This window comes from Panthera pardus, unplaced genomic scaffold (genome assembly GCF_024362965.1).
Source record: "Panthera pardus isolate Hobbes unplaced genomic scaffold, ASM2436296v1 HiC_scaffold_21, whole genome shotgun sequence".
Classification (NCBI taxonomy): domain Eukaryota; kingdom Metazoa; phylum Chordata; class Mammalia; order Carnivora; family Felidae; genus Panthera; species Panthera pardus.
Genome location: NW_026526777.1, coordinates 67039766 through 67055148, shown reverse-complemented (window position 1 = coordinate 67055148; position 15383 = coordinate 67039766). Strand labels below are relative to the sequence as shown.

At 46.0% G+C, this 15383-nt stretch overlaps 1 long non-coding RNA gene across 2 annotated transcripts; it reads right to left on the bottom strand.

The window, feature by feature from the left end:
- Positions 1 to 9259: 9259 nt before the first annotated feature.
- On the bottom strand, positions 9260 to 14788 carry LOC109251023 (uncharacterized). 2 transcript variants are annotated; one of them, XR_002073313.2, is made up of 5 exons: positions 14276 to 14788; positions 13818 to 14050; positions 13488 to 13593; positions 12796 to 12866; positions 9260 to 10607 (listed from the first exon to the last, which is right to left on the bottom strand). It is a non-coding gene; the product is annotated as an uncharacterized LOC109251023 (long non-coding RNA). The 2 variants fall into 2 exon arrangements; XR_002073320.2 differs by having other exon boundaries at positions 13848 to 14050.
- Positions 14789 to 15383: the final 595 nt, after the last annotated feature.

Genomic DNA, 15383 nt, shown 5'->3' with positions numbered 1-15383 from the left:
CTCAGAATTTTGAAGACTTTGTTCCGTTGTATTCTGGCTTCTGGTGACACTGTTGAGAAGGGAAGGCTGCTCTGATTCCTGCTTCTTTGTGTATTACCCTTTGTTTTCCTCTTGTGGAGTCTTTTCCTTGTCTCGGGTCTTCTGAGATTTTGTGCGGCTGTGCCTTGGTGTGCATGTGGTAGGCACTCAGTGGGCCCTTCTTATTTGCAACTCATAACCGTATGTTCTGGAAAACCTCCCTGGGTGTGCCTTTCTTTCTTTCTTTCTTTCATACAATCCTGTTCGTATTTCCTGGGTTTAATATCTTCCCTTATCACTCTGAGGATACTAATTACAGCTGTTCTTTTAAAATAGTCTTCTCCTTCCATCTCTGTTTCACCCAAATTGCTTTTCCTGTTTGTGTTCTGTCTTTCATATTAGAGGTTTTCCTCAAGTGTCTGGGGACTTCTGGATGTCCGCTTATATTTAAGAAAACAGATTGGAATCTCTATCTGCTCACGAGGCTTGCGAACGATGGGTCTAGCTGCAGAGCCACGTGGCCAGGCCACGTCATTAGAGGACACAGCCCTGCCCCACTCATATTGGCATCATTAGATCTTTCCTCAAGGGCTGAACAGATTCTCCAGAAAAGACTTTCAATTTTCTGCTTAGGTGGAAGGCCTAAGCCTAAGCCTGCACACCAGGAGCTGATTAATGGAAGAGGTGATACGTGGACCAGCATTCAGTGAGCAAATTTCACTTAAGATCTCTGGTTTTAGTGTGGTACCCCCCACCCTGAACTATGTCTGGTATTCCCTAGTCCAGAAAACATTTTCTTGGGCGGGAGAGGTAACATGGATATCAAATCACTTTTTTAAAAAGATTAAAAAAAAACAAAACAGGGGCACCTGGGTGGCTCAGTCAGTTAAGTGGCCGACTTCAGCTCAAGGCATGATCTCACGGTTCATGAGTTTGAGCCCTGCATCGGGCTCTGTGCTGACAGCTCAGAGCCTGGAGCCTGCTTCAGATTCTGTGTTTTCCTCTTTCTCTGCCCTCCCGCACTCATGCTCTGTCTCTCTCTCTCTCAGAAATAAATAAACATTAAAAAAATTTAAAAAAAAAAAGCTTCATTGAAATATAATTCACATCCCATACAATCTCATCCATTTAACGTGCCGTATTCAATGGTTTTTAATATATTCACGGAGTTGTGTATCCATCACAGCACTTAATTTTAGAATATTTTTATTACCTTAAAAAATACTTGTTAGTGGAAACTCTCCATTCCTTTCTCCACAAGCTTTCTAGCCCTACACAACCATTAATCTACTTTCTATTACTGTGGATTTGACCCTTCTGGGAATTTCATATTCACGGAATCACACTGTATGTGCTTTGTGACTGGAGGCTTTCATGTAGGGTTCATCTCTGTTCTAGTGTGAATCAGAACTTTATTATTTATTTATTTATTTATTTATTTATTTTTGCTGAATAATATTCCACTGGAGCACCCAGGTGGCTCAGTCGGGTAAGCGTCTGACTCTTGATCTCAGCTCAGATCATGATACCGAGGTGCATGAGATCGAACCCCATGTCGGGCTCAGGGCTGACATCACAGAGCCTGCTTGGGATTCTCTCTCTTCCTCTCTCTCTCTCTCTGAAAGATTAAAAAAAAAATACATAAACTTAAAAAAATATTCCACTGTATGGATACACCACATTTTTTTAAAATCCATTTATCCATCTAACTGTTTTTTTACACAGACGTTCATCCAGTCTGCTGAATGTAACTCCTCTTAAAACTCGGGTCAAGAAGAACCTCCAGTCACCAGTGCCTAAGCCTTTGGGGGTTCTTCAGTGTAAACTGGGTTGCTTCTCAGCTTCCCCACCACTGTTAAAAAATTTGGCATTCTCGGATCGCCTACGTAGCTATCATTTGACTGTGTACTTTCTAGCAACCAAAAAGTCTGTGGGTTTTCCCCCCTCCTCTCTTATTCTCTTTGTTCTTGTGGATTATCTTTTTTTACCCATTATCCCTTGATGTATACTTTATTTTATTATTTTAAAAAAATTTTTTAATGTTTATTTATTTTTGAGAGAGAGAGACACAGACTGTGAGCAGAGGAGGGGCAGAGAGAGAGGGAGACACAGAATCCGAAGCAGGCTCCAGGCTCTGAACTGTCAGCACACAGGCCGATGTGGGGCTTGAACCCACAAACCGTGAGATCATGACCTGAGCCAAAGTCAGACGCTTAATCAACTGAGCCACCCAGGTGCCCCTTGATGTACACTTTAGAACAGCTTAGAAGGGAATGAAGGCTAATGGATGCATATAATCTGAAATCTGTAAAATGTCCAATATCAACATTTTTATTGAAGGACAGTTGACATACAGCGTTGTATCAGTTTCGGGTGGACAGCATACGATTCGATATCAACAATACAAGAGGAGATGGTTTTGATCTGATTTTACGGAAAAAAACAGAACAGAAATAGTATAAAAATTACCAGTATCGTAAAGGAACTACAGGCAGTTAACTTAGAAATTGTATGCACACAGCAAGCTATCAATAGTCCCCAGCGTGGCTCTGGTTTTCAGTTTAGACAAGGACGACCGATGGAAATATCCCTGCCCTGGTCCTCCGTGCTCCTTCCCATTGCCCTGGCTCAGCGTCGCCCGCTGAGCCTTGTCTGCGTCCCGCACTGCCCCACCTTCCACGCCCTCCTCCACCAAGGAGCCTTCCTGGAGTCAGGAAGCATTTTCCACGAATGGTGGAGAACCCCCAGTATCTCGGTGCGCCCCTGCTCCCCTAAGTACGCTCTTCAGCGTGCCCTCCCCTTCTGGCCATACACATTCCCACGCTCCTCCTGAGTACAACTGAGGCAGAGAGGTCTGCTCACCGTCAAGATCAAGTACAAATGGCCTCGGCCCCTGCCCTCTTCCTGGGAACAGTGCGTTCAGTTGCAGTGGCTGCTGTGTGATGTGGCAGATTACACGGACCACGTCCCTACTGTCTTCTGCTCTGTCTCAGGTCACATGTCATACGCTGCATGCCTTGGAACAAGACACAGGAAGTCACAGGATCAATTATTGTGTAGTGGTGTCTCTCGAAGACAGCTCCCCCCAACACAATAACCATTGATTCCGTTATTTCCCGTGTCTTGTTCTTAGTTATGTGACACGTGACACATAACACGTCACTATAATATACCTCATATTTGTTGTTTGCTGAGCAAATCTTCTCCAAGCTGAGGTTAGGTAGAACGTTTCCCATGTTCTATCTGAATTAAAATGTGTTCCAAGTTAGACTAATCCATGATACGACAACTGCGTTATGACTCCACCCCAGCCGGCGATCACTGTTCCACCGAGGTGTCCGTGTCCAGTCACCGTCATAGTGGGGACCCGCAGTCTGGGGTCTCAGCCACTGCCTGTGGGCCAGCACGCCTCTGTGCGCTCAGTGTCTTAGGAAACTTCCCTGAGAAGACCAGGTTTAGAAACGCTTGGGGGGCTCAGTCAGCGGGTTAAGCATCCGACTTCGGCTCAGGTCGTGATCTCGCGGTTCGTGGGTTCGAGCCCCGCGTCGGGCTCTGTGCTGACAGCTCGGAGCCCGGAGCCTGCTTCCGATTCTGTGTCTCCCTCTCTCTCTGCCCCTCCCTAGGTGTGCTCTGTCTCTATCTCTCAAAAATAAATAAAATGTTTAAAAACAATAAAAAAAAGAATAAAACAAGGGATCCCAGGCTTACAGCCCCAGGGAGGACGTGGCAATTCCAAGTTCTGATCCAGACTCTTCCTCCAGCTTGCTGTGTGGCCTCCCGCGAGTCATATTTCCTCGGTCGTTTCTACATTTCCACATGGGAACAGTGCCTGTTAGGTTCTCAGGGGCGTCGTGACACAGGGCAAAGCGCTGGTCACCGTGAGGACGGACCACAGGACCACAAGCATCAGACCCCCTCAGTAGCTCCGACCTGCCGCGAGACACGAAACGAGGCAATACCAGAAAGCCCAGCACGAATTCGGCCAAAACCAAAGGCGTGTTGTTGTTACAGAGAAAAAGGAACAGTGTCTGATTTTAACATTCACACATTCCAAACCACAGTCTTCTAAGCCTGTCTCCTGCAGCCAAGCCAGTTGGTGGGAGTCAGGTCTGGAGGAAAGTTTCCAGAAAGCGGATTTTGGCAACGGTTGCCTTCAAACCTGCAGAGACTACAGTTCAGTTCTGTTGGCTTTTTTTTTTTTTTTTTTTTAAAGAACATTTTCATTCCTTTTTGCCACAGCATTTCATGGGCTGTGTTTACTTTTCCTTTTCAGGGTATAGTATATGGATTTTTCAAAGTCGGATGAGAGGAACGGACACATTTCTTTCCTTTTTTTTTTTTTTTCTTTCCTTCCTTACCCAATTCTTCCAACTTATAGGCGGGGCCAGAGACTAAGATTGTATTTTAGATAATTGTTTATATATATATATATATATATAAAATCATTAAATGGCTCCAGAGCAAAAACTGAGGTACTAAAGTCCCCTTTATGACTGCTTTGAAAAGAGGCTAACACATGCGGGGTAAAACGGAAAATTATTAAGTACGGCCAGGGACAAGTGGCCCATGTGGCCCCGAGACCAGGCAAGTGGAGAGGGCAGCGGGTGTGCCTCAGAGAGCTTCGTAGACCAAAATCAACCACGACAAGTGCACTGGTTTTAGAGGAACGTCCAAGAAAATTGCCTTCCTTCCACTCACAACGTGTCATTACAGAAAAATAGAAGCCCGTGCATTCCAATCTGATTTTCATTTAACTCTGAAAGCCTGTAAACTTTGCTATGAGGCGAGGGGCTGATTCAGAGCTCCAGAATCCTTTCGGTGCCAAAGACACTATTTTAAAGTGGCTATTCCTTTGGGTCTCTCGGTGTTATTCCACCGGGGTCACGGAATAAGTGGGAGTCTGTCTGCTGAGAACTCCCGGTCCTGGTAAACAAGAGCTGAGATGCCTCGTGGCCAAGGCAGCAGCCTTGCATTTTAAAGGTTAGGCGTTCAAGTCTCGTGGGTTTGCACTTGAGTTAAAGTATGCACGTGTGGTTGGAGAAGTAATAACATTGCACCATGAAACCTGGCCTACCCACAGCTGAGTTCTGGCTACAGTTAATTAAACAAATACTTCCGATGGAATCCCTTACCTCCTAGATCCTGAACAAAGGGTCCACATCCCAGAAAGCGCAGGAAAGCTTTCTTTTCCAAGCTTCCTGCCCCTTTACAGGGGATAGACACCTGAATTCCACCGTACAGGCTAGAGTTCATACCTGACGCATTTAACAATTTTTGAGATACCGATAGCCCCAGGCTTCCTTTCCCCTCTTTATTTTCTTTTCTCCTGATTTTCCAGGGACAGAATAATTTGCAGATTTAAAAGCATGCTCTTTGCCCTGATGACCCATTGGAAATAGACCCCCATTGGAAGAAAATATAACCCTGTATCAGGGCCTATAATTGTACTGGTCCAACCTTCATAATATCTTGTTTTGCATAGAATTTTGCTATTTATATAGCACTTTACACATATGGTCTCCTTTTAGTTATTTATTTATTTATTTATTTTTAAATGTCTATTGTTGAGAAAGACAGAGACAGAATGCGAGTGGGTTAGGGGCAGAGAGAGAGGGAGACAGAATCGGAGGCAGGCTCCAGGCTCTGAGCTGTCAGCACAGAGCCCGACGCGGGGCTTGAACTCATGAGCCGCGAGATTGTGACCTGAGCCGAGGTCGGATGCTCAACCGACTGAGCCACCCAGGCGCCCCGATCTCCTTTTATTTAACATAAATATTTTATTTAACATAAATATTGTGCTCAAATAAATAAATAAATAAATATTGTGCCCATGTTGCGGACAAAAGAAGTGAGATCCGCTCCAGCCCAGACCTTTGCAGTGCTAAATGTTTTCATCGTCACAGTGCAAGAGCCCCTATTAGCCAAAAACTGTTATGGAATTACATTCATATTCCAGATTTCATGGCTGGTCCCGCCATATTGAGCTACATTTGGTGATGCTCCTGCCGTCACGGAAAGAAACATATCCTGAAGCTCCCCGCAGATGCTGAACATTTAAAGAGTACCAACAGCTGAACAGACTTAATTAAATCATCTGCTACCCCATTCCCTCCCGTACACCCACAAATAAAGAGAAGTAACGTTTTTATGCGCCCTTGCTCCATGAAATGCCTGAAATTAGAATGATCCCAGGACCGGGGCCTGAACTTGCCTCCGCAGGAAGTTCTGTTTTTTAAATTCAGACTCTGGTCACTTTCTTTTCCATTGTTCTTATTGCCAATGGGACTTTGAGCAAGTAATTCTCGGGAAAGCTGTCTGTGTATATACAAGATGAAGACAATAATGGTACCTGCTCCCTACCTACCTGGCAAAAGTATTGGGAAAGCAACCAGCTAACGTCTATTGTGCTCTTTGAATGCCTGCAGAGAAAGATAAGGTCTACGTGCAAGGGTGTGATTATATCGAGTCAGCACGACACCCTTGTCTCTGTTCTGTATGCGTGGCTGTAGCCTAAGACACTATGGAACAGAATTTGGCTCTCATGTTTGATGTTCTAAGGACATGAGGATGTGACAGTACATTTTCTGAAGAGCCAGAGTTGGGAAGGTAAGACATCCTCTTATTTATTTAATTTATTGGTTTAATTTATGTCCAAGTTACTTAGCATATCGTGCAACAATGATTCCAGGAGTAGATTCCTTAGTGCCCCTGACCCATTTAGCCCATCGCCCCTCCTATAACCCCTCCAGTAACCCTGTTTATTCTCCATATTTAAGAGTCTCTTATGTTTTGCTCCCCTATCTGTTTTTATGTTATTTTTGCTTCCCTTCCCTTGTGTTCATCTTTTCTGTGTCTTAAAGTCCTCATATGAGTGAAGTCATAGGATTTTTGTCTTTCTCTGACTGACCTATTTCGCTTAGCATAATACCCTCTGGTTCCGTCCACCAAGTTGCAAATGGCAAGGTTTCATTCTTTTTGGTTGCCGAGTAATACTCACAAGTACTCCTTCTGGTTCTTCATCAGTCACGTGACTCCACTTCCAGAAAGGGTCAGGATGCTGTGGCGAGGGGTGACCTGGAAAGCAGAGAAAACGTGCCCATTTCTACTGGGGGGCTGCCCAAACTGGAAAGCCCGAATGTTGGATTTCTATGGTCAGGCTTCTAGAAAGTCTATGCCTGTCAGGTTTACCCCCAGAGCAGTGTCCCACCCCATGAGTAGCAGGACCACGCCAGATGACCCCCCCCCCCACACCACCATTTGAATCTGTTTATTTTTTATTTTATTTTAATTTTTTTAACATTTATTTTTGAGAGAGAGAGAGAGACAGACAGAGCATGAGTGGAGGAGGGGCAGAGAGAGAGGGAGACACAGAATCCCAAGCAGGCTCCAGGCTCCGAGCCGTCAGCACAGAGCCCGACGAGGGGCTCGAACTCACGAACCTCGAGATTATGACCTGAACCGAAGTTGGACGCTTAACCGACTGAGCCACCCAGGTGCCCCTTGAGAACCTTACCTCAATCCCATCAGTGAAGTCCTATTTTGCCACACAAGGTAATATATGCCATCTTTGAGGGAGAAAGAAATGGGCAAGACGATGGGAGAGAAATTTTACGGAGCCTCCACTGCACGCTAAATAATTCCCAGACACTCTTTATGACCGGAGCGTGGTATCTCTTGTCACCGTTTTACAGGTGAGAAAATCAAGTCCCAGAGAGGCCAAGCTACTTGTCCACCACATCCCAGCAAGTAAATTGTAGAGACAGCAAGCAGACATGGCTCTGTCTGATTTCAAAGCCCTTGTCCTGGCCACCCCACCAACATTCCTCACGTTCCATTAACACTCTGACACTTTGTAAAGGGGAAGCAATTCTGGCAGACCCCGGTCTGAGAAACAGCTGACTTGAAAAGACTGAAAGCTTTAGTCGATGAACACATACATGTAAACATTCTCAAGTTCTCCCCCAAATCCTGGGACCATATGGATGAGAAGCATTAGGAGGAACCCAGTATGTTCCCTCTTGAGAACTCGACTTTCAAGGACCCTAATACTAGGACCCAAGCACGTGGCTCTACTTAGGAAAAGGCTTTAATGAAACAAAGCATTTCCTACTGGTAAGATTTTAACACAAACCCTCTCTTAGTGTTATGGGTGTAAATTAACGATTTCCACCGCAGAGACGCTTCGGGAACATCGGCCGCGCGGAGGTGAACGGCTGTGGCTTTTTCTGAGCTTCCTCTAAATGAAAGTTTACCTGGATGTCCCACAAAAGCTTGGGAGATGGAAAATGTCACCCTCGTCTTGGCCCAGGCTAATGGCTCTGGTAACATTGAAGCATAATGTTTATCACACACGATTGCTTGATTACAATGACTTATGTGCCCGGCACTGCAGTGAGCACTTTCCATGAGTTAACGTGTTTAATACCCAGGAAAATCCTATGAGGCAGGTCGTAGTCTCCCCTTCCTTTAACAAATGAGAAAACTAAGCCACGGAAAGGTTAGGGAATTTCTTAAAGTCCCACAACTGGTAAAATGTGCGGAGCTGGGATGAAACACAAGTCACCTGACTATAGACACCATCTTTCTTTTTTAATTTTATTTTTTAAATTTACATCCAGGTTAGTTAGCATGTAGTACAACAATGATTTCAGGAATAGATTCCTTAATGCCCCTGACCCATTTAGCCCATTCTGCCTCTCACAACCCCTCCCATAACCCTCTGTTTGTTATCCGTATTTAAGAGTCTCTTATGCTTTGTCCCCCTCCCTGTTTTTATATGATTTTTGCTTCCCTTCCCTTGTGTTCATCTGTTCTGTGTCTTAAAGTCCTCATATGAGTGAAGTCATATGATATTTGTCTTTCCCTGACTAATTTCACGTAGCATAATACCCTCCAGTTCCATCTATGTAGTTGCAAATGGCAAGATTTCATTCTTTTTGACTGTCGAGTAATACTCCATTGTGTATATATACATATATATATATAGGTATGTATATATATATACCTATATATATATGTAGGTATATAGGTATATATATATACCTATATATGTGTATATATATATATATATATATATATATATATATACCAATCTTCTTTATCCATTCATCCATTGATGGACATTTGGGCTCTTTCCAGACTTTGGCTCTTGTCAATAGTGCTGCTATAAACATTGGGGTGCATGTACCCCTTTGAAATAGCACACCTGTATCCCTTGGATAAATAGTAGTGCAATTGCTGGGTTGTAGGGTAGTTCTATTTTTAATTTTTGAGGAATCTCCATACTGTTTTCCAGAGTGGCTGCACCAGCTTGCATTCCCACCAACAGTGCAAAAGAGATCCTCTTTCTCCACATCCTCGCCAACATCTGCTGTTGCCTGAGTTGTTCACGTTAGCCATTCTGACAGGTGTGAGGTGGCATTTCATTGTGGTTTTGATTTGTATTTCCCTGATGATGAGTGATGTGGAGCATTTTTTCATGGGTCGGTTGGCCATCTGGATGTCTTCTTTGGAGAAGTGTCTATTCATGTCTTTTGCCCATTTCTTCAATGGATTATTTTTTTTAACGTTTATTTATTATTATTGAGAGACAGAGACAGAGCACGACCATGGGAGGGGCAGAGAGAGGAGGAGACAGAGAATCCGAAGCAGGCTCCAGGCTCTGAGCTGTCAGCACAGAGCCCAACACGGGGCCAAAACTCACAAACTGCAAGATCATGACCTGAACCAAAGTCGGATGCCCAATTGACTGAGCCACCCAGGCGCCCCGACACCATCTTTTAACAGAACTGAGGACAAAGATGTTCGCTCTGGGCCTAAACCCGTTTCCTGGGCCCTGACCCCATCCTTCCTGGTCTAGGGCAGATGCTATATCAGACTCTTTTTTGAGACCTTCTACTCACTGTCCAGTCACCTAAGGACACATCCAAAGGTGAAAGAACATTATCCATGCACCAGATACTGGAAATTCCAGTCTGCTTTACTGAACCCCTGTTCCCAACAGCCTCTACAGTGAAGGGAACCATGGAACATCCCCCCGCGCGCCCCCCCCACTGTCTCCGCTGCAGTCCTCAGTCTACTCCTTTGTGAACTTTTTACTTCAAAGATTTCCTTGGAGAAATGTTGGGGTTACAGAAAAGGCATCATGTGACTTATCTCAACCTTTCCAGGAATGGATGGACCTCCAATCCTAAGAGACCCCTTGAGTTCTTAAACATTTCTTCATGTTAGATGTTCTTACAACTGATTGTTAAATCTTGTAGATGGCAGTGGGACTCAGTACCAGGTGATAGAGCACCTGCCCGTAACTACACTGTCTAAGGTATGGCGTGTCCTCTCTTTCTAGAAGAAATCTAGAAAGAGATCTTCTAGGAAGAGTAAGATCCCACTTTCAAACGGGCAAGAACTCATGTTACCCAAGGCAATGAACTTGGTTTGTTTCCTTCTTTGCATTTCTGGGAAGTATTTTCTTGTTCCACATCTGACTGGAGAGTGTGATTACGTGAGTTGGAAACCCCTTCTCTGTGGGTATGTTGACAGTGCTCAGAGGGTCCCATCAGCAATGGAAACTGTGCAAGGGTCCGGACACTCTAGAAGCAAAAGAGAAGCAATTCACTGTGGAAAATCATAATAATATAGACTTTCTACGTAAAGTCAACTTCCTGAGGCTCTCACACTATACCTCCCTTACTCTGAGATGAACATATCTGTATTAGTTCCAGAACAAAGAGATTTTTCTCATTTTTTAATCACTGCTTTCCAATTAACACTCCTTAGATTCCAAACTCTGCCGTGATCAAGCCGAGCAGTTTCTGCCTATATGGCCGGGGTTTGGGGCTGTGCCTGCCATCCAAGATTCTGACAGCAGCCATGACCACCTTGACTCTCTCCCTGGACCTCGTCTTTCGGTCTCTGGACTCGACCCCCATGTTTGGAAGCTTGCACGCAGAAAGAGGTATCCCCAAATGAGGAAGTCAATGAAAGATCCACGTTCACATTGTCCACTCCTTTCCCATTCCCTGCACCTGTAGGGCTCTTCTCCGAGGTCATATCAACCTATTTAATCAGCTTCCCTAACCTGTACGTTCTTCAGAGAAAAAAAGCAATCCTTCCAATGCTTTATTATTCCTTCATTTCTTTTGGTCAGCCCCCTACGGACGATCCACGTGGCCCAACGGAGGAGCACACAACTAGCCTTGCCATCAGATGGGATTCTGCATTTGCCTTCTGGTTCCTCTGGAAAATGGTAATTCTTATTTTATTATTCAGTGTGGTTTTTATTGAGAGGTCAGTTCTTCTTGAGGGGCAGTGATCGAGAGATTGGGTGGAGGCTTGCCCATCTTAGGAATCCGGTTGAAAGAAGACCACGCATTCATTACACAACGCCAGGGGGGTGAGCTCACTTCTGAACATGGCTGGCCCGATCTGGCCTGTCTCTCCAAGCTCCTAGCAGCCCCTTTACAGGATACCTAAATGTCATGCATGTTGGTCATTCTGGCTACCCAACCTTTAAACAACCTTCCCATTTGGGGGGGGAACGCCAAAGCAGAGAGGAGGTGGGTCTCCTCTCCCTACTTTAGAAGCCAAAGAGAGCAGAGTTTCTATCTTTGCCCCAGCAACTAGGGAACCATCCTGGGCTTGGCCAATCAGAGGCCCCCTCTGGGGACATGATGTGGTGGATTTGTGTCCAGCAGCACGACGATAGGTGTTTGGGGTGACCGAGCCCCAAACTGGTGTCCAGCAATGACAGCACCAGTGACAGGATCCTAAGCAGACCATCCTGTGTGAAGACCTTGGCTGTGCCTTGCCTCCCGTGATCTCATTCATTTCCCATCACCTGGCTCTCTAGCCCTCTCACTGATTCTGCAAACTGCACAGTAGTCTTCCGGTAAATTCACCTCCTGCTCAGGTCAACCAGAAGAGATCTTCACTGGTTACAGCCAAGAATCTCAACTGGCATGCCAACCCTTCCTTCGCGGACATGTGACCCTGTAACAACTTAGGATGGTGGGCTTGATGGGGCCAGTTCCTGTTCTCAGGTTGACTCTCCCACCAAGTGTGAACTGTTTTACTTTCTCGCAAATCTGAAGGGGCTGTATATACTCCAAGGACAGACCCCAGAGCCTGGCAGACAAGGGCTATGGGACCCCAAGGACACTGGGAGAAGTAACTGGAAGGAGGAGATATATGTTTGTTGGCTTCTCTGCTGACAGGTAGTTGTGTTCATTAAGAACAAATGCAAAGAAACTTGGATATTAATTCTTCTTTAAAAGATAAAGTTTAGGGGCACCTGGGTGACTCAGTCAGTTGAGCGTCCAACTCTTGATCTTGGCTCAGGTTGATCTCATGGTTGTGAGATCAGGCTCCACGTCAGGCTCTGCACCGAGCGTGGATCCTGGTTGGGATTGTTTCTCCCTCTCTCTCTGCCTGTCCCCCTTCCCTCAAAATAAATGAATAAACTTCCAAAAAGAAAGAAGTAAAGTTTACTTTGTTTCTCACCCCCAATACAGAAGTAATTCATGCTCATTGTGGAAGATACGGGTGAGAAGAAAAAAAGAAGAAAAAAATCGCCTCTCCTTCTACCAGCCACCAATAGCCACTAATGAAATTTCGGTGCATTTCTTTCTAATATGTTTACCATGAAAACCTCTCCTTAGCTACGCTCATCCTGGTCTATTGCCTGCTAAAATTCTGGAAAGGCCAGAAATATTTCCATTACATGCTGATATCTGTCTCTCGAATATCCCCAGGTGCTAAATAAAAGACAGTAAATACTACCTTTTGGCTGAAAGGAGCATTTCCCAAAATGTGTCCCGTGAAACACTGATTCCTTCATTCATTATCAGCTCCTGTAGATATAATACAAAAAGAGGTTTTCTTAAATTTTTTAAATGTTTATTTATTTTTGAGAGAGAGAAAAACAGAGTGTGAGCAGGGGAGGGGCAGAGAGAGAGGGAGACACAGAATCCGAAGCAGCTCCAGGCTCCGAGCTGTCAGCACAGAGCCCGACGTGGGGCTCGAACTCACAAACCATGAGATCACCACCTGAGCCCAAGTCGGACGCTCACCCGACTGAGCCACCCAGGTGCCCCTAAAAAGAGTTTTTCTTGATCAGAAAAGTTTGGGAAATACTGAGCTAAATTTGAACACGTTTCTTCATTGCGTGAACCTTCAGAGCTCTGAACACATCAGAGCGCCCTGTGACTCTCAAAGACAGTAGCATTGTCCCAGCATCCTGAGCATAGAAATCCCCTTTGAAAATCTTTTTCTCTGGACCAGTGTTCTGGGGAGCGCTGACCCAGAAAACTTAGACCCTCAGATCATTTTACCTTCCTCCCACATCATCAGTGGATTACCCAGAGTCAGTAGGGGGAAAGGAGAATATATCTCAGATATATAAAAGTGGAATTTGGAAAATAAATAGCAGGACGGGGCCTAGGAACTAATCGTTCCTTTGCTGATTTATTTACCTGTAAGGACGTGTCCAAGGGAACGAGGTTTACAGACAAGCGTCACAATTGATGCCCGAGAGCCCGAAGACCAGGGCCACGCTGCATTCTAAGCGAGCGATCTCATCTGGAGAAATGTTGCTGCGTAAATGACTTTATCCACGTTTAGCTGGAAAATCCAATTAACTTACTAGAAGCCTGCATTACCAGACTAAGGAGATTAACTTCCTGTTCCTCAGTATCATTTTAGTACTTTCCCCCTCCCCTAAAAAAGGACAGTTCCGTACGACCAAAAAGATTTTTTTTTTTTAAATAACGCTCACTAGGACAAAGGAGAAAACAGAAACACACAGAAGTACGAGAAAAGCAGGACATCCTCACTGGAACACAGCACGGTGGACAGGAGAACCTTCGGGCAGAAGTCCTGTGCCTGCCCTGTCCCTTTCCCAGCCATACTCATGTCTGGTCAGACTCCACGTGGAATCTGCCAGAGCGTCTGGGGGTTCGGCCTCAGAAGAGGAATGCAAACACGGCTTCTTCCATTAAGCCAACGAGTCTGAATGCCCATTGGACAGATGCAGAAACTGAGGAGAACAAGAAGTTTTAAAAAAGCTTTAAAAAGCTTAAAAGCGGGTGACGTCTCCTAACACACACTCTGTGTACCACCTTGGGGACCGCCCTGTGAACTTGCTTTGTGCCAAAAACCCGGCTGCGAGACCCCCGTGATGCTCCTGAGCTCGGTGTCTGTCTTTTTGGGGACAAACCTAAGTGGTTAGGAAAGTCTGGGAATTACCAGGGTTCAAAAGTACCTTCTTTCTGTGAAGGAGCCCATAGGATATGCTGGAGAAGCTTCCGGATTTTCAGCCGGAGATCTTCCCCCTGCCTCTGTTTCCGCAGACCCCCGTCCCTGAGCCGGACAGTGAGACCTCCGGGCGGCCCTCCGGAGGGAAGTGGAATCTGAGAATGTCCAAGCTGGAAAGGACCTTAAATGATCATCGTGGCGAGCCCAACCCCCTCCGTTTACAGATCCAAACACACGGAGCCCGGAACCCACCAGAATTTGAGAGTGAATGTGCTCCCCCCGCCCTTCTTCTATTTGTGTGCGATTTTCCCATGGCAGCCGGCCAAAGCATCTACATCAGTAACGTCTGGGGGATTTACGAGGCCACGCGATCCGGAGGTTTCTACGCAGACCTAAACAGGAAACCCACACAAGGAAATGCTCTTTGTGTTGGCAGGCGGAATTCCCAGGATGCTTTCGCCAGAGTGGCCTGGCTGGGACGAAACAAGGGCTTGGCCCAACAAACGCCCTTAGATCTGGTGGCAGGGGTGCCCTCCCCACCCCACCCCCACCTCGGCCACCCGCTCCCCACCCCCAGGCCTGTGCTCATTATAATGAGAACAGGATTTGCCTCTCTCAGACCTCGACTTAGGGTTGCTCCGAGGTCGGGGCGCCTGGGTGGCCCAGTCGGTTAAGCATCCGACTGCGGCTCGGGCCACGATCTCGCGGTTCGTGAGTTGGAGCCCCGCGTCGGGCTCTGTGCTGACGGCTCGAGGCCCGGAGCCTGCTTCGGATTCTGTGTCTCCCTCTCTCTGCCCCTCCCCGGCTCACACTCTGTCTCTCTCACAAAAATACATAAAAACATTAAAAAAAAAAAAAAAAAAAGGTGGCTCCCAGATCTTGATGCTGAATAGGGGTCCGTCGCTCCCGAGACACCCACCCCTCGGCTCTCCGTTGAGTTCAAGGGTTTGCTTGTCCTCACCTGCGTGAAATCAGTTAACATGGGGAAGTCAGGCATCCCACTCACGCCCATCCTAGTCTTTCTGCCAGTTGCTTTTTGTCCCAGAAGATGCCTTAGGGCCAAAAAATTACTGGCATTTCCCAGCCAAGGGACAGCCAGATGCCTCTGGGTCCCT